Source organism: Malaya genurostris, chromosome 3, assembly GCF_030247185.1.
Source record: "Malaya genurostris strain Urasoe2022 chromosome 3, Malgen_1.1, whole genome shotgun sequence".
Classification (NCBI taxonomy): domain Eukaryota; kingdom Metazoa; phylum Arthropoda; class Insecta; order Diptera; family Culicidae; genus Malaya; species Malaya genurostris.
Window position 1 is genome coordinate 77,336,403 of NC_080572.1, and position 23,005 is coordinate 77,359,407.

At 38.1% G+C, this 23,005-nt stretch overlaps 1 protein-coding gene across 1 annotated transcript in view; it reads left to right on the plus strand.

Moving 5' to 3' along the window:
- LOC131439412 (uncharacterized) overlaps positions 1-23,005 on the plus strand; it is a 287,787-nt gene that overhangs the window by 77,301 nt on the left and 187,481 nt on the right. Inside the window, exon 2 of the mRNA XM_058610381.1 lies at positions 4,869-5,832. The gene's annotated coding sequence lies outside the window, so the exon portion shown is untranslated. The remainder of the gene's footprint in view (positions 1-4,868; positions 5,833-23,005) is intronic.

The window sequence follows — 23,005 nt, forward strand, 5'->3', positions numbered from 1 at the left end:
AGCTTACAACCAATACATCGAAATCTCCATTTACGAAATAAACGGGGAATCGTAAATCGAGTTCGTAAAAAAGTTTACGTTATTTGGAAATTACTTCGTAAAAAAAAGTTTACGTAATTGGAATTTGGTTCGTAAAATAAATTTTTGAGTAGTGAATGTTGTAAAACCTATTCAAATGGATATTACCGGAATGGGTTCGATGAGCCGGATGTTTAGGGTCGATCCAACATCCACGATGAAGACCTCCGGTCTATTGGTATGTCTTGAAAATCCTTAAAATATGAGTATTTTCGGGACGGATTTGATGAATAAGTGCAGGAATACAATTCTTGGGTCGTTCCGAAATCCACGAGGGTGATTTCCGGTATATTGATATTTCATGAAAACCATTTCAAAATGGGGGTTAGGGTTTTCATGAAACATCGAAAAGCCGTAAGTTGCTGTCAGAGCTGCAAATTGTCAGTCATGTCAAATGACCTTGACAGACTGACTAAAATCATCATCAACTGTAATCGGTACGGTCAAAGTATCTGTCAAATGAGATACTCGATAGTTCTATGACTAAGTAGACGTATACTAAGTCAAAGATAGAGGACTTTTTTGTTTTCTCTCTCATTCTCCTATTCCCTGTTGAAGTAAAAAAAATCCATGAGAGTACTAACATAAACATAAATTGATAAAGTTCATTGTTCTTGGCAAAAAGTCATCGGACTTCGGAGTTTATTGGTGTAAATGAATTTAATTCAATGTATATGCTGCTTATTTATTTATTTATTGTAAAATCAACAGACACGATGTGGTCCTAATGAATAATTTTAATACTATGTAAGAATTTGGCCCTTGTTTTATGCCGTGAAAGATTGAGGTCGAACTCAGATGACACTCGATTGAATGACCGTTGTAAGCCGATAATCGGACCGTTTATCCCGTAGTTAGTACGGCGTAAAGGAAGTCGGAGAAAAGCGTTGTTGCGGAGAGCTCGAGGACGAACATTGATGACGACTTCACGGAGCAAAGTGGGGCAGTCGATCCTATCATTCAAAACATCTGCTATCATTAAAGCACGCGATAGCGCCCGTCTTACTTGCAGTGTGTCTAGATCGATTAGCACTCCGCGACTTTCATAGCTCGGTAGTTGATGAGGATTGGTCCAAGGTAAACGGCGAAGAGCGAATCGAACGAATCTACGTTGAATCGACACGATTCTATTAACGCAATTGAGGTATTGAGGGTTCCAAACAGCTGAACAATATTCCAGCTGCTTGATTAATATTTAGTCACATCGTAATCAAGCAGGAGAAATGAAAATAATAAGGAGTGTATCGAAAATAAACTATCCACATACATTTGTGTTGTACGCATGTATTTGTGATGGTTTTTATGCTCAGATCACAGCATGCTATGCATTTGGCTGTCAGCTTTCGTTTGTTTACTTGTTTGTGCGGTTCAAATTCTGCGTTTTCAAAATGTCGCGTATTGATAAGGCAGTGAAAATTAAGGTTTCGGACACATGGCGCAGTGAGAAGGGTGTTACTATGCGAAAATTGACGAAGCGGTTTGGAATTCATCATGCCAGTTTTAAAACCATCATTAATAAGTTTGGGGAACACTATTCTTTGGATGAGTTACCAGGAGAAGGCAGAAAACCCGGTTCTTCCAAAACGAAACTGGACCAGAAAGTGGTATCTCCAATCATGAAGAAAAAATCAATGTCAATACGTGGTTTGACAAAAAAGCAGGAACGAGTGTCAGAATGACAAGCGTTTCAAGAGGCAAAATCACCTGAAGACCTACAAGAAGCAGAAAATCTCGAAACAAAGTGTAGAACAGAAGAAGCGAGCAGCAACAAGGGCCCGGAAATTGCATTCGCGTCTTCTGCGTTTTGATAGACGATGAGACTTATGTAAAAGAGGATTCAAAAGCCCTTCCAGATCCACAATACTTTACTGTCGTCGTCGGGGAGGATGTGAGCGATGCGGACAGGCCGATTCAAGTGGAGAAATTCGGTCGACCATTTTTTACACTACCGGAACTATAAATGCAGAAATCTATCGATCTTAGTGACTCCAGAAGAGATTGCTGCCTTTATATAAGAAGCATAGTACACTTCCACTGTTTTGGCCGGATTTAGCGTCGGTTCACTAAACCAAAACCACTCTCAATTGGCTTGCGGAAAAAGGTATAAATTTCGTTGAGAAAAATATCAATCCACCAAATTGCCCTCAGCTTCGACGTCTTCAAGAAGACTGGCAAGGCAGCTGGGAACATGCAGGAGTTCAAAAACATTTGAGCTCAAGCGTCCAAAAAATGCGATGCAACACTTGTCCGGAACTTGATGAAGAGCGTTCGATCAAAAGTTCGAAAATTCGTGAAGGAATAACTTAAATTTCTTCCGGTTTTCATTATGCTCAAGTTTAACCTCGTACAATAACGGATCAATTTTTAGTTTGAATAAAATATCGTTTTTTATCATGATTTGAAAGAAAAATTGGTGGATAGCTTATTTTCGATACACTTCTCAAAACTTTGGTCGATGCGCTAGCGATGAGTTCTGGGATTATACCTGACGTAGAATGGTGAGATCCTTTCCATTGAAAGGGGGGATTAAACAGCATTTTTAGTTTCGCAATAGATTAAAGAATGTTACTTATACAGAGAAAGTCTGCATCTTCTTGACGGTTAAGCTGCTAACTTGCAAAGGTAGTTCAATTTAATCCGCCGGTGTCTTGCTCCTTCAAAGGATCATATACGATATCCTGTTATGATAACCTTTTTGAATCTACTTAGTGGTGTCATGATACCTTTCTCATATCACTCATATTTTCATTTATAATAGTGTTACATTCTTCCGACGACTCTTCTTTGGCTCTTAAAAGAAAAAAATTATTGTTTTAGCATCAACTAGGCTATTTTTAAATAGAATCAATTCGGTACAGATTGACAATGTGTTCTCAGATCGCTCAAGCCATCTCGGAGGAATCCAAGTGAGTTATCCAATTCCAGGTGCATTCCGGAGATTTTGAGTTTTGATTCATGTTTCGTTAATTAAAGAATGACTTTAAATGGTTTGAAGTAATAATAGTACCAGAATCGGGTATCAGATCTAAATTTAGAATGTGCTTAACACATTGAAAAATCTTTCATTCGATTTAAGTTGGTTAAAGAAGACCAAGTCATTTTGGAAAAATTGTAATGAGTTTTTGAACACTATTCCCGGTTCTACTGGAATTGGAAACTAAAGACTGCTAAAACTGAAGTGAGATTTTTTAGTGATCTGCTAACAGAAATTATAAATTGCAGATTTTTAAACCAGTTTTATGGAAAATGCTGCTGTTTACATAGCCATTTATGAAAAAAACACTCCTGCATTTTAGATGTTAATTACATACAGAGTAAAATCTTGAAACATAAGCTGGCTCTGGTCATTTGATATCGGGCCACACTATTTATTTTATTGTAGCGCTCCTAGTTATCGTACTGGGAATGTTTTGACAGCAGTTTATTTCAAAATATTTCCTCTTTCAGTGCTGCAAATTCCATCACGATTCACTTCGTTTCAAAGAAGCTTCCCTTGATCAAAGCAGCGAGCCGAAAATTAATTTTCGAAAATCCGACGTGGACTGTCTATTATAAGTTGTATAATGTGTTTCTTACAAAATAATGCACAAAAAGTGCTTGAATATGAATTTTGGACAGTTTCCTAGGCAAAAGATCTATAAAGTCAATAGTCGACGGGTTATCTCAAGCAAGTTCAAGTTCGTTTCTGCCAAAAAAAGAGCAAGGTATTTGCAGCTGCGGACAAAGTAATCAAATTTTCATGGCAAACAAGACTTTGGATTCCCAAATGCACTAGCAGGAGTGTCAGAAAAATCCAATTCTTTCAATGAACGAATGGGCCTGCAAAGTTTTGGCCTGATTTGACAAGCTGTCACTGCTGTGGATAAGTGCTATCGTTGGTATCGAGACAGTGTCCAGCCAGCGACTGGCACCATTAAAGAAGGTGACAAGCGGTTATAAATACACTCTCCTACTCAATGCTTGATCGGAGCAATAGGTATAAAGCGAGTAGATTAGTGTTTGATGGACAGAGAAGATGTTTGGATATAAGATATCGGTCGGATGACGGCCAGGATGTAGACCATGTTCGATGTACGTGCTACTGTGTCTGTCTGACGTTTTAGAGTGACTAAAACAAGATTCAGAGTGGCGAAATGGTAGCGCGTATGCACGGAATGCATAAGAACGCAGGTTCGAGTCCTGTCTCTGAGCGCATCTTTTTCCAATAAATCATCTTTTCTGTTAGTTTTTCATTCATTTGGCTTCTCCAATATATGTTTGCGCTCAGTCATTGCAAAACCAAATCCAATTGTTTTTTCGATACCTTTCATTCAAAGTGCTAAAAATTGCTCTCATTTCGAGTTCTTAACATTGGTATTTCTTAAATACGGGTCCGAAATAGACCAATTTGTTTTCGTTCGGAAATATAATGAATCAAGTTTTGTTTTACAGGTTTTAGAGGTTTTAGAATTTATAAAGAAAATGTAAACATGAATATAGGTAAACATAACAACACCAATACTAAATTTCTGAGAAATACAGTACAAACGAGTCGTGCCCGTCCAACCAGCAACACTGCCTTTGTAGGGCCAGAACAGAACAGCACAGCACTCGGGTCACGCGCATGATTTATTCTGTTTTAATCGCATAACTGTTGCAGCCGCCTCGCATGGTGCGCGATCGTGGTGTTGCGCGATTGATTTTTATGTACACCGGTTTTCATTTTTTTATTATTATTATTATTTTGTTCTTGTCCGAGACGTCTTCATACCACATTAAAGTAACGACAGGCTTTGTATTCTTTCTTACAGCTGCGGCCTATCTCGTTTCCAGGAAGTACACCGTGTGCCCCACCTTTTACGGGAAGGGACCTAGAACTGCTGTATCATCCATCCTTAAGTTATCGGTTGGGGGCCATCTTCCGCCTCAGTATCTAGCCAACGGTTCTAAGGATCGGATCGGATCGAAGTTGCGCGCTCGAACTCGCACTGAAAGCCGCTGCAAGTCAGTCCCGGTCAGCATCCGAACGGGGCGTGAGAGTTTACCGAGCATTTTCGGCAAAAGTCCCACTCCGTCGAGCGTTCCGAAATTTTGAAGATATTCCGTTCGAGTTTTCTGTTTGGGCCGGTTACTTTCGATTTCGTCCGATGACGAAGGGGTACCTTTCTGATCGTGACAACAGTGAAAGAGAAAAAAGTTGATCGTGAGACTAGACGGTGATTTCCTTTGCTGCGCGTTTATCAAAGCAAAATAGAGAGTGGAACGTTTTAAACAGGTCGGTAGTAGAGGAAAGAAAGCAAAAGTGTTTTACCTAACCTTGAAAATGATATCTCGTGACCTGCTGGTGAATGTGCTGAATGGGATACAACACTAAGGGGCAGAAAGAAAGGGCAGCCTCTTCCCAAAACGGGAAGAAAAGAAACGGCAATTTCCAGTGAGAGGCTTCAAAAAGAGAAACGCGATAATTGCAACGAGAGGAGAAGTGACAAGATCGTTAAGAAATCCGTGCAAAGCCATTGAGTTATTGTAACTGGAAGAAGACCCGTGTACTGCGGTGTGGCATTTCCTTGTCCGGTCGACTGCCCAAACGGGGCCCGCGGGTAGATTGATAAATCCGAGTGTATGTGTACGCGTTGGTACTGAAAAGTGGAAGATTCAAATTAATTTCTACGCATTCAGGAAACGATTCTCCCATACTGCTTAGGGCTGATTGAGAAACCAGCCAACGATTACGAGGCTTCCCGCTTGATCGCTGGCGGAACAGAGGAAACGATTGTAAGTAGTAATGATCATCGTAAACATTTTCTTTCTTCATTTCCTTGATCAATTATATGATGCATAAAAATATGCGTCTGTCTTGTTCTACGTGTTTTTATAAAACCATTACTTCCAAGAATATACATTACAAGGGACCACGGTAACATCTCCTCACACGTAACGTAGGATCCACGGATATCGATTATAAGAATGAGTCATTGTTTCATAATGCGTCTCTCGATGACCAGGTAAATATTTCAAAAATTTCTCAATTCCATAACCGGAAATGAATCATCATTTCATAGCTCATCTGTCGAAATCAAGAAAAATTACGGGTAGCAAAACGGTCGGGAGAGGCTTATGATTTTCAAATCCAGTCAAATGAATGGCATAGTCAACTTCTGGATCTATGAACATACTGTTGTTGGCCTTGATCTGTTAATGAATTTATGGTGATCTAGTTCCTCTAAATATCACCAGCTTAAATGTTGTTCAGATTCGGTCATCCTCTTTCTTTCGACAAATCGGTAAATTTATTCGATTCGCTCGAAACTGATTTTGTGGCTGTAAAGAATGCAGTGCTCCATTTTAACAACGAAACACACTCCGAAAGCAGTGGTTTTCGATTCTTTTTAGTTGCAAAACAGCACGCATTTTTCGAATAACTCAACGACGACTGGTGGTTTAGTCATGTCTTCGAGGGAGCATTAGCATGAGTTCGACATTTCACTGCTCGATATACTGCACGAAATTGATGACTGAATACCGTTGGTCGGATAGTTATGCTTTGAAAAATTTCAGAGTGTACGCTCAAAATCAAATACTATTATAACCTAATGAAGAGTATGGAAAATATGATAACCTAAAATTGATTATTCTCAAAACTATTTCATTTGAAAGCAATTCTAATCAGCCTCGGCTGTTTCGCCGAATGCCGTTCCACCGAAAATCAAATAGTCCTAAGTCCTAATAATTGATGAAACTGTTGATGTATGGCTACACCAAACAAAGCATAAGTATTATAAGACCAGTGCTCTATGGATTGAACAAACAACCCGGAACACCGTAGAATTATAAAAAGATTGCCAAATCCACTGCGATTTCATTTTGTTACATAGAAAGGATATCCAATCACTGTGCAAACCGACTTTTTACTCGAGAAACGGACTACCGAGTATCATATACCTACCGAAACAGTTCGTCGTAAACGTAGAAATAATGTTTCACCTTGATTTGTAATTATTAAAACGACTTAATTCAATACCTGAAAAATTGATACAAAAATGGTTTAGTCATCGATCCACCTAGCAACTGCAATCATTGTACAGTGAGGTCGCTTTTTAAGCGGGGGATACGTACCGCGTAAAAAAAACGCGTAACTTCGGAAATCCGCGTAAAAACAGACCTCAATCCTTGCTGGATGGCAGGGGCGGCAAGTTCCATGAAATCAGTTCGCTTTCACATCTCATCCAAGTCAGTCGATAAAACAAAACCGCTTACGTTCGGGACAGAAGAAACCAAGTACAGTATTGTGTAGTGAACAATAGAACGACCTCGAAATGAGTGAACCAAACGAACAAAAGCTACCACCGACACGAAAGAATACAATTGTTGTTGACTTCAGGCAGTGCAAAATTCGACCTTCAATACGAGAACTTGAAGGTTTGCTTAAGGAGCAAATGCATCTTGACATTAAACGTGTGCATTTATTTCAATGCAATAAAAAAAAAATGTTATTTACATCCAGTTCTATAAAGATTTGGATGCAATTCAATTCGCAAAAGACAATAACAATGTGCACTATGTGGAGCACGAAAACATTAAGTACAACATTCCAGTATATATGGAAGATAGTGCTATAGAAGTGCGTGTGCATGATCTTCCATCAAGCGTCACCGATTTATGTATTCGCAAAACTATGTCCCAATACGGAGAGAGTCTCTCTATCGAAAAAGAAAAGTGGAAGAATTTTTCCCCGGTATTCTAAATGGCGTACGTTTATTTCGCGTACACTTGAAGAAGGCTATACCTTCTTATGTGATTTTCGGTCAAGATACAAGAATTCCGTGCAAATCACTTGTTACCTATGACAATCAGATGGCCACATGTCAATATTGCCAAAAAGCTGTTCACTACGGTAAGCCATGTGATAAACTGGACAAGGAGACAACCACACCAAAGGGCAACGGTGCTTCCTTCACACCAACCCCAAGCAACCCCATTACAACTGTGACAGCCACCAACAACAATGAAGCATCCCCTTCAACGAATCCATCATCATCCCCTGTAGAATAAACCACCAGCTGCACTTAACAATTTACCCTCCAACCAACCAGCAATTACAACCAATGTACAACAAAGTGCATCTACAGCAACTAGCAACGAAAAGATGACGGAAATCAACAACAATACCATCGATGCGGCAATGAACGACGAGACGAACCACGAACGAAGTGCCCCTCAATCCTCGCAGGAGGGAAATGGAAGCTCCTCTCCCCCTAGAAAAAGGGTGACAACGAGATCCAACTCAAAAAAAATTTTATTTAAAAATCGGCTCAATCGGCCACGTAAAGCTTGTACGCAAATAGGCCTAAATAAAAATATCTTTTAAATAAAAAAAAAAGTTCCATGAAATATTGGGGGCGGAGCTCAAAAAACTATTTCTTCAAATCATTGAACTTTGCAATATATAAAACGTTTTTATAAAAGGAACGGAGAGGTTAGAGCAGATAAAAAGCAACCAAGTAAGCAAGTTTAGTTTCTCTTCCGAATGTTTTGACACGATCACAAACATTTTCCTTACTATTCCATGTGACCAATATTCGAAAATGGTAAAGTATAGAACATTTCACATAGTAGTAAATTAGTTATAAAATTGTAGTAACTTGGTTAAGAAATATGGACGATTACGGAGACGAACTACGGCGATAACGAAAAAGTGTTATATAACAAGATATTTCTAGCGAATTTTCAAATATTTATTCCAGTTGCCAAAATTTTGGGAGGGCATGGTCACTCCAAAGAATCTCTTGGAGGGGCCAAAAGTATGGGACCTAAAGAGCTTTCATTTGAATCTAAGCTTGTGAAAATCGGTTCAGCCATCTCTGAAAAAAGGTGGTGCACTTATTTTCACAATTTTTTGCACATTTTACCCCATAACTCCGGAACCGGAAGTCAGATCCAAATAATATTCAGGAATTTTGTATGGGACCACAAGACCTTTCATTTGAATCTAATTTTGTAAAAATAGGTTCAGCCATCTCCGAGAAAAGTTTGACGAGCTGAGTCGAATGGTATATGAAACTCGGCCCTCCGGGCCTCGGTTCAAAAGTCGGTTTTCACAGGGATTGCAAAACCTTTCTATATGAGAAAGGCAAAAAGGATTGCTAAAAAAAAGTTTTTTTGAACAAAAATATTGCACTTTGTAGAAACTTTGTGGCTCGTTTGGCCATCAACTAACAATACCATCAAATTTTAGCAGATTTGAGCCCAGTTTAAAGAGATTCTTTTTACATATTTATTTCGGGTCATCACTTTAAATGACGATTAGAGATTTACCGGATGTCTGATAAAAACCTGTTTTAATCCACCTAGTAGTGTAATGGTGCCTTTCTTATATTACTCATAACATCATAAATATTACTGTGGAATTCGCGAAAACAAAATTATTAATTGCGTATGAAACTGTAAGGCTTTTCCATTGAAACTATAAGTTTGTGCAAATCAATTTGGTCATCTTGAAGAAAAGTGAGTAAGATCCAAGGGGAGAGTCGTTTAACACAAACTATATTGTGCCTCTAAAAAGCACGTGATATACTGTGATTTATACCATGTTCACATTAGCGCTTATATCACTTGATATACCGAGATGATACGCATATCACGTGGTAGTGTTCACATATGATCGAAATGATATCGTTTGACAATCAAGTTGTCATATTGAATGTTCCCATTAGGAGTAAGATCAATAATATTGCTTTTCTCTCCTACAATTCAATTAATAATTGAAGTCTTGTATTCAATGGTCTCCGAAACCCAGTATTCGTTGAAAAATTCGAAATTATAATGATTGTTTATTGTCACTCTCAAAGTGACGTTCATAAATGAGTGCGTTCAATGCCATTATCCGTGTTGCTAGTTGCGATTTTTGACAACTCGATATGATATCGTACATGATATCCCGTATATCATGCCAAAATGGTGATACGCGTTGACATCAAATGTATGGGATATCAAGTGATATCGCACATGATATCATCGGATATCAAGTATATCCGTATATCACTTGATATCAGCGCTAATGTGAACATACTATTACTGTGATATACTGTGATATACTGTGATATACTGTGATATACTGTGAGTCTAAGTGTGCCATGCTGTTCCCTATAAAACAGCTACTTGTCAAAACTGAGCCCTTTGTGTGCCGCAACTGTGCAACTGTATGAAAACAAAAGTGCCAATATTGATAAATGCGCCAACGCATTGTGTTAATGTGTGATTGGCACATTGTTCTAAGCGTCTTCCCCTTGGTAAGATCCTTTTTGCAGTTTTTGATCTCCACTTCCAGTTCGCCCGAGACCGGAATAACCGAAGTTGGTTCGTTTGACCTACAAATAGGAAAAGTTTTGAACCTAGTTAAACCTAGACTTACTATCTCATGTTCTATTTCGATTAAACCAATTGAACGAAATTTAACAAACGAAGCGAAACCGCGTTTCTGTTGCTTTTGTATGTGTAAGTCAAGCTGAACAGCATAAATCAGCAGCATAAAACATGTAGTAGGATTATTATTATTAAAATTGACATCACTACATCACCGACACGGCATTACTGCACTACCGGTTGTGAAAATTGCATTTACATAGCGAAGCTTGAAATTCCGATGCATGTTTATTTTTTCAAATAAATTACAATTCATTGACATTCTTTTATTTTTTCGGTCGCACTTATCATAGAATATGCAAAATTTTTATCAACCGCAGCACCGTCTTTTACCAATATCACATCCGTAACCCTTTCGTCTTCTTCTTCTTCTTCTTTTTCTTCTTCTTCTTCTTCTTCTACTACTACTACTACTACTACTACTACTACTACTATTTCTGGTTGGCGTCACCTCTCTTGAGATGACACCGATTGATGGCAGTCCGATGGACTTTCTTTTCACTGGACTCCAAGTGAAAACCTCGCTGCGTGACAACGTCGAGTCGCCAAAGTACGGCTAAAAATCCTTCCTTTCATTCAGTAATAGCCGTTCAACCGAGAAGGTTGTGTATAGAAGCGTACAGTTTAACAACGCTGGTTAGTTTACACGCGTTAAATACGACAACGGTTGAACTACAGGTAGAGACCTGTTGGCAGCAGCCGTTAAAACGTATAGTCGTGCTGCATAAGAGAGCCCTAGTGCTGGGCCAAGCTGGTGAAGGAAACAACAAAGGGCGTTTCCCAAGCTCTACCCAGGCCACAATACACAGCCACAAGTGCTGAGCAAGAGAGTGCAAAGGCACATCGAAGAAGGAGAGTGCAAAGGCACATAGAAGCAGGAGAGTGCAAAGGCACACCGGTGCGAAGGCACTTCGGTGCAGAAGCATATCGGTGCGGAGCACAAGGAAGAAGGAGACAAGACAACTCGGTCTTTCCACTGCCATACAACACGCAGGTATACACCGGTGACCTGCGCTGGTTACAGCTGGCGAAGACAAAAATAAATCGGAAATCGAGTGGTGCTTGATGTCAGGTAGCAGTAGCATCACATCCAACAATCAGCATCCAACAAGAACATCTAGAGCAACAAGAATCTACACGGCAGTGCAACGGAGATAGACAACAATTTCAAGGTAGAAGTTTTTTCTTTTCCTTTTGATTGAGTACTGTTAGTGTTGGTTTCATTTTTTATTTAAAGTTTGATTAAAAATTTTAATGTGATGGATGAATCCATGGACGTAAATCCTAGCATGAATCCGATACCCCCACGAACGAAAAAATATCAGGAGAGCTCTTCTGGGCCTTGGATAGTCTTTTTTAGACGTATATCAAAGCCATTAAACATTTTACAAATTAATAAAGGTTTGACATCACGATACTCTTCAATCAAAGAGATCATAAAAGTAAATAACGATAAAATTCGTGTTGTGGTAAATAATTTGAAACACGCGAATGATATTGTCTCTTCGGAACATTTCATTAAAGAGTATAAAGTTTACATACCCTCCAAAGATGTCGAAATTGACGGTGTTGTTACCGAAGCGAGTCTTTCGGTAGATGATTTACTCAAGCATGGTGTTGGTCGTTTCAAGAACTCTATGCTTGAGGGTGTGAAAATACTGGAGTGCAAACAACTGTACTCAGTAGTTCATGAAGAGGGAAAGAAAGTTTATCGTCCATCAGACTCGTTTCGAGTGACATTTGCCGGGTCTGCCTTGCCGTCCCATGTCTATGTCGATAAAATTCGCCTCCCTGTTCGGCTTTTTGTTCCAAATGTAATGAATTGTACGAACTGCAAAAAATTCGGCCACACAGCTACTTACTGTAGTAATAAACCAAAATGTATTAAGTGTGAAGGGCCTCATAAAGATAATGATTGCAAAAAGGAAATTGAAAAATGTATTTATTGTGGAGAAAGTCCTCATGAGGATATTTCAGTATGCACTGCATTTAAAGTACACAAAGACAAAATTAAGCTTTCTTTAAAAGCACGGTCTAAGCGCACATATGCAGAAATGCTTAAAACGGTCATTGATGTCCCCCCTTTGGAAATCGAAAACGGGTTTTCAAATCTAGAGGAACCAGAGGACTCTGACTCTGACGAAAATAGTGAAGGTAATTCGTTTATCACTACCCAAGGGTCAGTTAAGAGAAAGAAGTCTTCCTCCAAATTACCAAAAAAGACACCTAAAATTTCATCTTCAAAAAAAGATCCCCGTGTTAAACAAAAAAAGTCAAAACCAAAGACTGTGCCTCCTGGTTTGTCAAATTCACAAACCAATCCAGGATCTAGCACCGAAAAAGGTAATAATCCTGTGGGCTCTATTTCACAGCCACCAACAGGATTACTGAAGTTTTCGGAAATTGTTGAATGGATTTTCTCAGCATTCAATATATCTGAACCCTTAAAGACCCTCATAATGGCATTCCTTCCAATAGCTAGAAATTTTTTGAAGCAGTTATCAGCTCAATGGCCAATTGTCTCAGGTTTTGTATCTTTTGATGGATAATTTATCACCCGCCGCAAATGATACAATCACTGTCCTGCAGTGGAATTGTCGAAGTATCATGCCAAAACTTGATTCATTTAAAATTTTATTGCATAGCCAAAAATGTGATGTATTTGCTTTATGCGAAACATGACTTACTTCAAACATAGCTTTAAATTTTAATGATTTTAACATTATACGTCTCGATAGAGACTCTCCGTATGGTGGAGTGCTTTTGGGAATTAAGAAATGCTATTCCTTTTATAAATTAAACATCCCTTCAACTTCTAGTATAGAAGTTATTGCTTGCCAAATAAACATTAAAGGCAAAGATATTTGCATAGCTTCGGTTTATATTCCTCCAAAAGCACAAGTTGGACAGCGACAGCTTAATGAAATGGTTGAAGCCCTTCCTGCTCCACGATTGATTCTGGGGGATTTAAATTCGCACGGAATGATGTGGGGTTCCGTTTACAATGATAGCAGATCATCTTTAATACAAAACATTTGTGACAATTTTAGCATGACGGTATTAAATATGGGTAGCATGACACGGATCCCAAAACCTCCTGCACGCCCAAGTGCATTAGATCTATCTCTTTGCTCAACATCAATTCGAGTAGATTGCACCTGGAAAATATTGCCTGATTTACACGGTAGCGATCATTTACCAATCATCATCTCAATTAGCAGTAGCAATTGCATTGCCACTTCAGCTAGTATTCCATATGATTTGACAAAAAATATCGACTGGATTAAATACCAAGGTAGTATCTCTAGTATTTTGAATTCAATGGAAGAGCTCCCTCCACTTGAAGAATATGACTTCCTCATTTGTTCGATTCTGGAGGCAGCAGAACAATCCCAAACTAAACGCTTTCCTGGGCCAACGACTAACAGAAGGCCTCCCAACCCCTGGTGGGACAAAGAGTGCTCAGAGGCTAAACTCGCAAAACAAAATGCTTGCAAGACGTTTCTAAAACGGGGAGGAGGAACTCCTCAGAATTTTGAAAAACTTATGGTTTTAGAAACCAAGTAACGTGGGCAATGAGAGTGATGAATACTCGAACCGATGGATATTTGACTTTGCTAGGAAAGTTTGCCCAGATTCTGTTCCTACGCAGAGCATTATAAGGGAATCTCCTCCAAATAATGGTTTTATTAATAACCCATTTTCAATGATGGAATTTTCTATAGCACTCTTGTCTTGTAACAATAACGCTCCTGGGTTGGACAGAATTAAATTCAACTTGGTGAAGAATCTGCCCGACCTCGCAAAAAGACGTTTCTTGGAATTGTTCAACAAGTTTCTTGAGCAAAATATTGTTCCACCTGACTGGAGACAAGTGAAAGTTATCGCCATTCAAAAGCCGGGGAAACCAGCTTCCAATCACAACTCATATAGACCCATTGCGATGTTGTCCTGCATCAGAAAATTGTTCGAAAAAATTATTCTACGACGTCTCGACACTTGGGTCGAGACGAACGGTTTGTTGTCAGATACTCAGTTTGGCTTCCGTAGAAATAAAGGGACGAATGATTGCCTTGCATTACTTTCGTCTGACATCCAAATTGCCTTCGCTCAAAAGCAACAAATGGCATCTGTATTTTTAGACATTAAAGGAGCATTTGATTCAGTTTCCATTGATGTTCTTTCAGACAAGCTCCACCAACATGGACTCCCAGCGGTTATAAATAATTATTTGCACAACCTTTTGTCAGAGAAACGCATGCATTTTTCATATGGCGATTTGACAACATTCAGAATTAGCTACATGGGTCTACCGCAAGGCTCATGCCTCAGTCCGCTCCTTTATAATTTTTACGTGAATGACATTGACAGCTGTCTTGTAACCCCATGTACACTAAGACAATTGGCAGATGATGGCGTGGTTTCAGTTACTGGACCCAAAGCTATTGATCTGCATAAACCATTGCAAGATACCTTAGATAACTTGTCCGTTTGGGCTGTTCATCTTGGTATCGAATTCTCTGCGGAGAAAACAGAGTTAGTCGTCTTTTCAAGAAAGCATGATCCCGCGCAGCTTCAGCTTCATATGATGGGAAGAATGATCCAACAGGTTTTAACTTTTAAATACCTCGGGGTGTGGTTCGATTCCAAATGCAAGTGGGGAGGACACATTAGGTATTTGATAACGAAATGCCAACAAAGAGTAAATTTTCTTCGAACAATAACAGGATCTTGGTGGGGTGCTCATCCGCAAGATCTAATAAAATTGTATCAGACAACGATACTTTCAGTGATGGAATATGGATGCGTTTGTTTTCGTTCCGCTGCAAACTCTCATATTATCAAACTTGAGCGAATTCAGTACCGTTGTTTGCGAATTGCCTTAGGCTGCATGCATTCAACACATACAATGAGTCTTGAAGTTCTGGCGGGAGTTCTTCCAATAAAAGATCGATTTTGGGAGCTTTCATCACGCCTGCTAATAAGATGTGAGGTGCTGAATCCCATGGTAATTAATAATTTCGAACGACTAGTCGAGCTTCGAGCTCAAACAAAATTCATGACAGTATATTTTAACCATATGTCACAGGAAATCAACCCTTCAAGATATATTCCTATCCGTGTCAGCATCCTAAGTGCCCCTGACTCAACTTTATTTTTCGATACATCCATGCAGCGCGAAGTGCGTGGAATCCCGGATCATCTACGCTCGACGGAAATCCCAAAAATATTTTCAAGTAAGTTCAGGCATATTGACTCTGAGAAAATGTTTTACACGGACGGATCGCGAATTGAAGAAGCGACAGGGTTTGGTATGTTCAACAATTATGTTTCGGCCTCATTTAGGCTTCAAGAACCTGCATCTGTTTACATAGCAGAGCTAGCAGCAGTTCATTATAGTTTGAGTGTAATCGTCACATTATCTCCAAACCATTATTTCCTCTTCACAGATAGTCTGAGTGCAATTGAAGCCATTCGCTCAAACATGACTGACAAGACTGAACCGTTTTTCCTGGGCAAAATAAAACAGTGCCTGAACGACATATTGAACAATAATTATCTAATCACTATAGTCTGGGTCCCGGCTCATTGCTCCATTCCTGGCAATGAAAGAGCCGATATTTTAGCCAAACGTGGTGCTATTGAGGGTGAAATTTATGAGCGACCGATTGCTTTCAACGAATTCTATAGCTCGTCTCGCCAAAGAACACTTGCCAGCTGGCAAGCTTCTTGGGATAGAGATGATCTGGGTCGGTGGATGCACTCAATTATTCCGAAAATATCGACAAAGGCATGGTTCAGGGGACTGGATGTGAGTAGGGATTTCATTCGTGTGATGTCCAGATTCATGTCCAATCACTACACGTTAGATGCACATCTCCTTCGAATTGGGCTCTCCGAGACTAATCATTGTGCTTGCGGAGTAGGTTATCGGGATATTGATCATGTCGTTTGGACATGCGTGGAGTATCGTGATGTCAGATCTCAACTTATAAATTCTTTGCGTACCCAAGGTAGACTATCCAATATCCCAGTTCGAGACATTCTTGCTTGTCGTGACCTTTCATACATGAAACTTATTTATCATTTCATAAAGAAAATTGGAGTTTCAATTTAATAAAGGCCCCTTTTAAGACTTAGCTCTGATCCCAGCTGCGTCCATGAGTTCAACCAATAGCTAAATTAGAATAAAAATTATGTAATGATACAAACAAACTCGAAACAGTTTATGAAATTATCAACAAAATGTCTGAAAATAACAGCTTATTTTATAATTTATAGAAGGTAATCGTTTGGTTCAAATAATATTTCCGAGTAGATTTCATAATTAATGACGAGTTACCTAAGATGATGTTTAAGCTATAAGAGAATATGTTTTAATAAATTCAAAACGTTGTGACTATGTTAGAATTAAATTAGGATAAGAATATTATGTAAAAGTGATGCTACGGCGAAGAAAAACTTATGTAAACTGCCTTAAGAAATAAACGTATTTATGAAAAAAAAAAAATCCTTCCTTTCTCGCGAAATACTCAAATTTTCACCGCTCTAACACGATACAACGTGTTCACTCGTTGAGTGTTTCGCCGGAAGTGTTTCGTTTTCTTTATAGCGTGTACGAAATTGAACAAAGCGTGCACTGTTTGTGTTGTGTTTCCTTCTTCCACGCTGCATGTATGTACCGGTGTTGTACATATTGTCATTCTATATGGCGGTTTGAAAGCTTTGACACTCATCGCCCTGTAACTGCGAATCGGGATGAAATTTCACAGTAGCTTTTGAGACAATGTGTCATTCTATATGGCGGTTTGAAAGCTTTGACACTCATCGCCCTGTAACTGCGAATCGGGATGAAATTTCACAGTAGCTTTTGAGACAATGTGAGTTTTAGTTTAAACCAATATTTGTGAAAATCGTTTCAAGCGTCGCATCGTGAGTTCTACTTTTGGAGTTTTTCTTCACTACTTTCGGTGCTTCCGGAACAGGAAAAGGGGGGACTAGTAGTGTTAAGTTTGTTTACCCACAAAGTAACAAGTTCTGCAAACTAAAAGAATTTATCAGGCAGAGTTATGGGATTTGTATCTGCTTTCGACCAAAAAAAATCATGAAATCATGAAATTGATCATTTTCCACTTATCACGCTCTAGTTCCGAAACCAGAAATCGGATCCGGATAAAATTCAATAGCGGACTATGAGACCCAAGTAGCACCTGTACCTGACAAAATTCATAGAAAAAGAAAATAAAACATAAGCTTTATAATAGTCGCATGAAAGATGCATCGAAACAAACCGGATTATGATGGTGACATCGAAGTCAAAATAATGTTACGAATTGATATCTTTTCATAGTATGCTACAATAAGTTTCAACGTGACTTTTTGGTAACCTAATTCTTACAATATTTTCGCATTGATTTTTTTTGGATGCCAACCGCAACGAAATGTTACAATGAAAAAAAACACTGTGCAAGACAAAGTTAAGTAATGATTTTATATCCGTTACCGTATTCGTTGTGATTCAAAAAAAAAAGAAAAACAAATACAGTATCGATTGAAAGTTTTTGTACATTTTTCCGGCCAATAACATATCAATAAATAAAGGAAAGTTACTCAATTTGCAAAGAAAAATTCATTGTTGAGTCTGAGCTTATACGACTTAAAAAGTTTTTTTCGTACGAATTCCAGAAAAAATTTGCGGGACTCTAATAGCGTTGGAGTTCCGCAAAACCTTTTCTAGTATTTATGCTAAAAAAACTTTTTTGTTTTGAGAAAAATATTTTATATTAGACTCTGTCGTGGTAGTGTATAATAGGAAAATTTACACAAATGGCGACCGTTAGGACCAGTGAATTAAATATTCATTGGACTACAAAAAATGTGTTAAATTTTTGGCACTTGGTCAACTGTTTTAACTTAGATATATGAAAAACTAATATTTATCACAAAAAAGTAAGTACGCTTCTTTTTTTCAGCTCCATTTTATTGACGGGAATAAAAGTATGAATATTAATTGCTTGTCGATGTGTTAAAAAACCCAAAATATCGCTGGCGCGCACGTTTTCAATAAGTAAAATGATTAACTTCACCATGAATATCGAGTATCACACAGTTTCTGAGTAGATATAGTGGATTTAACAAGCTTGAATTCTATATTTCAGTATAGATCATTGGATGCAAATCATTGGCTGAAAATGTTGGATGGAAAAGCTTCAACAAATTGTAACCAGACTCAAACGAAATTTTTCTGTTTCATTGTGACTGATGTGCGGGCTGGTTCAAATCAAATATTCGTTGCTGAGAACTTGTTTGGCAACTCTCAGTAAGTCACAGCTCCGCCTCTTACGCTTTTCAGGTTACATAGCAGTTTAAATGCATGTTGCTATATATTCAACTTGTTCCATCAATTTGTTTCGTATACGTTACTGTCATTGAAGCGTAATAGCGTGAGTGTGAAAAAAATGGAGTGCATATTTTTTCCGTTTTTTTTTGCATATCCCCTTGTATCTCCGGAACCAGAAGTCAGTTTCCACAATAGCCTTTTCAGAAAAACCACTCGGCCGACCCACCCCTTCTACCAGGCAGCCTCGGTCTCCCCTATTCCCAATCTAGAAAAAAAATTAACATTAACAGTTCCAATCACACTTCCGAATATATCGATAATCGCACGTATATGTTTATTGTGTGAATTTTGCAACTTTCACTACTTTGCTTCTAGAATAGTAACCGTTCATCTCTACCTTATTAAGACTTATTCACGACAAACATATTCTTCCATGCAATTAAATAACACGGAATAGATTAGTAAAAAACTGCAACAAATGTTATAATTGTTCTTTTAGATTTGCTTATTAAGTGGAGGAAAATTTCGCCTAATCCATTGGGAATATTTTATTAACTTTAAAAAGAACCGATTCGTGGAAGTTATGCGATGTGCACAATTTTCGGCATCACTTTTTTATCTACGCCAGAGCCTAAATTCTGAACCTGTTTGCAGCAACTGAAAATTAATTCAAGAACGAAGTTCGAAACCTAGGACAGGCTCTAAATTCAGTGAAAAAATTAAGGTTCGAAATTCAAACCAATAATTTAATTCTGGAACTGAACTCATTTTTATAAGCCAATTTACCGGTTCCGAATTTAATTCTAGAACTAAATTCTAAACTTGAACTTCGAACTGGAATAAATAAAATGAAATCTTTTCCAAACTCTAGTTCCAGAACCCGATTTCCGAATTTAATTCCAACATGCAGCAGGTCTAAATATTTAACTTGAATTCTAAAACTGAATTTAGGAATTAAGTTTTGAACTGAATTAAGGAATTAAATTCTGGTTCAGAAGGAGTCAGTTCCAAAATCCAGGCTCAGAGTTCCGAATTACCATTTAGTTCCAGAATACAGATTTATCCTGAGTTTTGTTCCGGAATTCTGAAGTAGAAATTCTAAATCAGAGTTAAAAATTCCGTATATAAATTATATTTACTTCAAAAGCCTGGTCAAGACTCCAAAATTTAGTTCCAGAATCCATAATTAGAATTCAGTTCAAGAGTCTCAGTTTTAAATTCTGAAACTAAATTCTAAACCTGAAATTTAATTCAGAATCCAGATTCTGGATTCAACTTTAGAATTCAGTTCCAGAATCGAATCCTAAGTCCAAATCCAGTATTCCGACGCTAAAAGCTGATAATTTGTTGTTTCTGCTACTGATTGCGAATGCAACTGCTCAAAAGCGACCTGCGCGTTTGTTTTTTTTTACTACGCAGAGCTTTCCTATGTGTCGGTTTTGCACGATACGCTTTGTGCTATGATTCGTTCATTAAAAATGATTGAAAATTTGCTTAGTTTGGTACTGAATTTCACCTTAATGGTCGTTCATACCAAACCTTTTTTAACGCTTTAGTTTTGAGTTATTTGTGGTTATTTCATAAGCCTGAACATTTTATTATAAATTTCTGAACATATTTCCGATGATATGGAGAAAAGTTTTTTCTGCTGTGTTAAATATGTACAATAAGAGATATTCACGATTGAGTTCTGCCCATTCTTGTACAGAGTGAATTTCGAAAACGCGCTCCATAGAAAAATAAAACGTATGCACATCAAACAATCTTCGTCAGTGTGGCGCATATAAAACTTAATTTGGACTAAGATATCGTTAAGCCGAAATAAATATTGTTTTTGAGTTATTTCTTTTGAAGTGGAACACATCTTTGTTTTCTATATAGGAGTGCAAATTAGAAACTCAAGGGTAAATACAAGTAGAAATATGGTCAGGTTTTGAACACTTACAGCTCAGTCAGTTTAGTTTCAAATTATTAATATTATTTCATCTATTGATTGGAAATATTCTTACGTATTGATATGGATGATCATAGCCATGTATTTTCAATTATATATCATTGAAATGTTGATTAATAGCTAGCAGTGTCCTATTTTGTATGCTAAAAATCTCCGGTATACCGGATTTCCCTGTCATAGACGACGCTTTTGAAGGAGTAAGCGATATATCAATTGGAAAGCATCGCTCTGGTTGGTCAATCGATCTAAAAGCGAAGCTGTTAGAAGCACGCGAATCTATAAACAGAAGCAAAATAATAGCTAACGTTTCAGTCCTACGCGTAGCATGCTAGAGGTAGGTTGTTGCTAGACAGCAAGACAAAAAGTGCCATAAACCGATTTGAAGCTTTAATTGGTATGCTCTGATCTTGTGTTATAACAGATCGGCTGAAAAGTTCGTGTCGTTTCTGTGAGAGGGCGCCACTAGTATTAAATCCATACCATTTTCAGTTAGTACCAACCTTCAAAAGATACGTGTATAAATTTGACAGCTGTCTGATTATTAGTTTGTGAGATATTGCATTTTGAGTGAAGCTACTTTTGTTATTGTGAAAAAAATTGAAAAAAAAATTGTGTTGATGAAACACTACTTTTTGATGAAAAAAAGTGCCGCCGATACCAAAAAATGGCTTGATGAGTGTTATCCAGACTCTGCACCGGGCGAAGCAACAATTCGTAAGTGGTTTACAAAATTTCGTACTGGTCATATGAGCACCGAAGACGATGAACGCAGTGGACGTCCAAAAGAGGCTGTTATCGATGAAAACGTGTAAAAAATCCACAAAATGATTTTCAATGACCGTAAAGTGAAGTTGATCGAGATAGCTGACACCCTAAAGATATCAAAGGAACGTGTTGGACATATTATTCACGAATATTTGGATATGAGAAAGCTTTGTGCAAAACGGTTGCCGCGTGAGCTCACAATCGATCAAAAACAACAACGAATTGATGATTCTGAGCAGTGTTTGGAGCTGTTATATCGAAATAAAACCGATTTTTTTCGTCGATATATAACAATGGACGAAACATGGCTCCATCACTTCACTCCGGAGTCCAATCGACAGTCAGCTGAGTGAACTGCACGCGATGAACCGAACCCAAAGCGTGAAAAGACTCAACAATCGGCCGGTAAGGTTATGGCGTCTGTATTTTGGGATTCGCATGGTATAATTTTCATCGACTACCTTGAAAAGAGAAAAACAACCAACAGTGACTATTATATAGCGTTATTAGAGCGTTTGAAGGACGAAATTTCAAAAAAACGGCCTCATTTGAAGAAGAAAAAAGTTTTGTTTCATCAAGGCAATGCACCGTGTCACAAGTCGATGAAAACCATGCTGAAATTGATCGAATTGCTCCCTCATTCACCGTATTCTCCAGATTTGGCCCCCAGTGACTTTTTCCTGTTCTCAGACCTCAAGAGAATGCTAGCTGGTAAAAAATTTAGAAGCAATGAAGAGGTAATCGCTGAAACTGAGGCCTATTTTGAGGCAAAGGACAAATCGTACTACAAAAATGGTATCGAAAAGTTGGATGATCGCTATAATCGCTGTATCGCCTCTGATGGCAATTATGTTGAATAATAAAAAGGAATTTTGCCAAAAAAATGTGTGTTTCTATGAAACGATACGAACTTTTCAGCCGAACTGTTACAAGCTCGGATGAAATTCCATGTTATGTCATTTCGCCTGAGAAAATGACAACTATCCAGGATAAATTTTGAGTGCTTAAGATTAATAGCTAATTTATATAAGATGAACTCGATTGATAATGAGAAAAATTTTATCGCTTCAATCGAAATCGCAGAATGGTAGAGAAACTTAACGCTATAAAAATAACTGCTTGCATACAAAACTTGAACACAAGCTTGGTGAAGAGAAGCCTTTATATCGAAATCGCAAGTATATAGAAAGATATGATTGCATACATTTGGGATATTGGTGTAATTTCGTCGGCAATAAAATAAATACAAATAAAGACAAACGATGTTCGGTGTGCAATTGCGGATTCAAAAGTGTGACGATTGATTGAACTTTTTGATTGTAGATCATTAGAAATTCATTAATCAGTAGATCAATAAAGTATACTTCGATAGATAAATTGCCGTCAAGAGCTGTGTCAACCTACTCTGACAAAACAATGTGCGTCTCTCACGCATGGTTGACCTTTCAGTAATTAGATGCCAATAA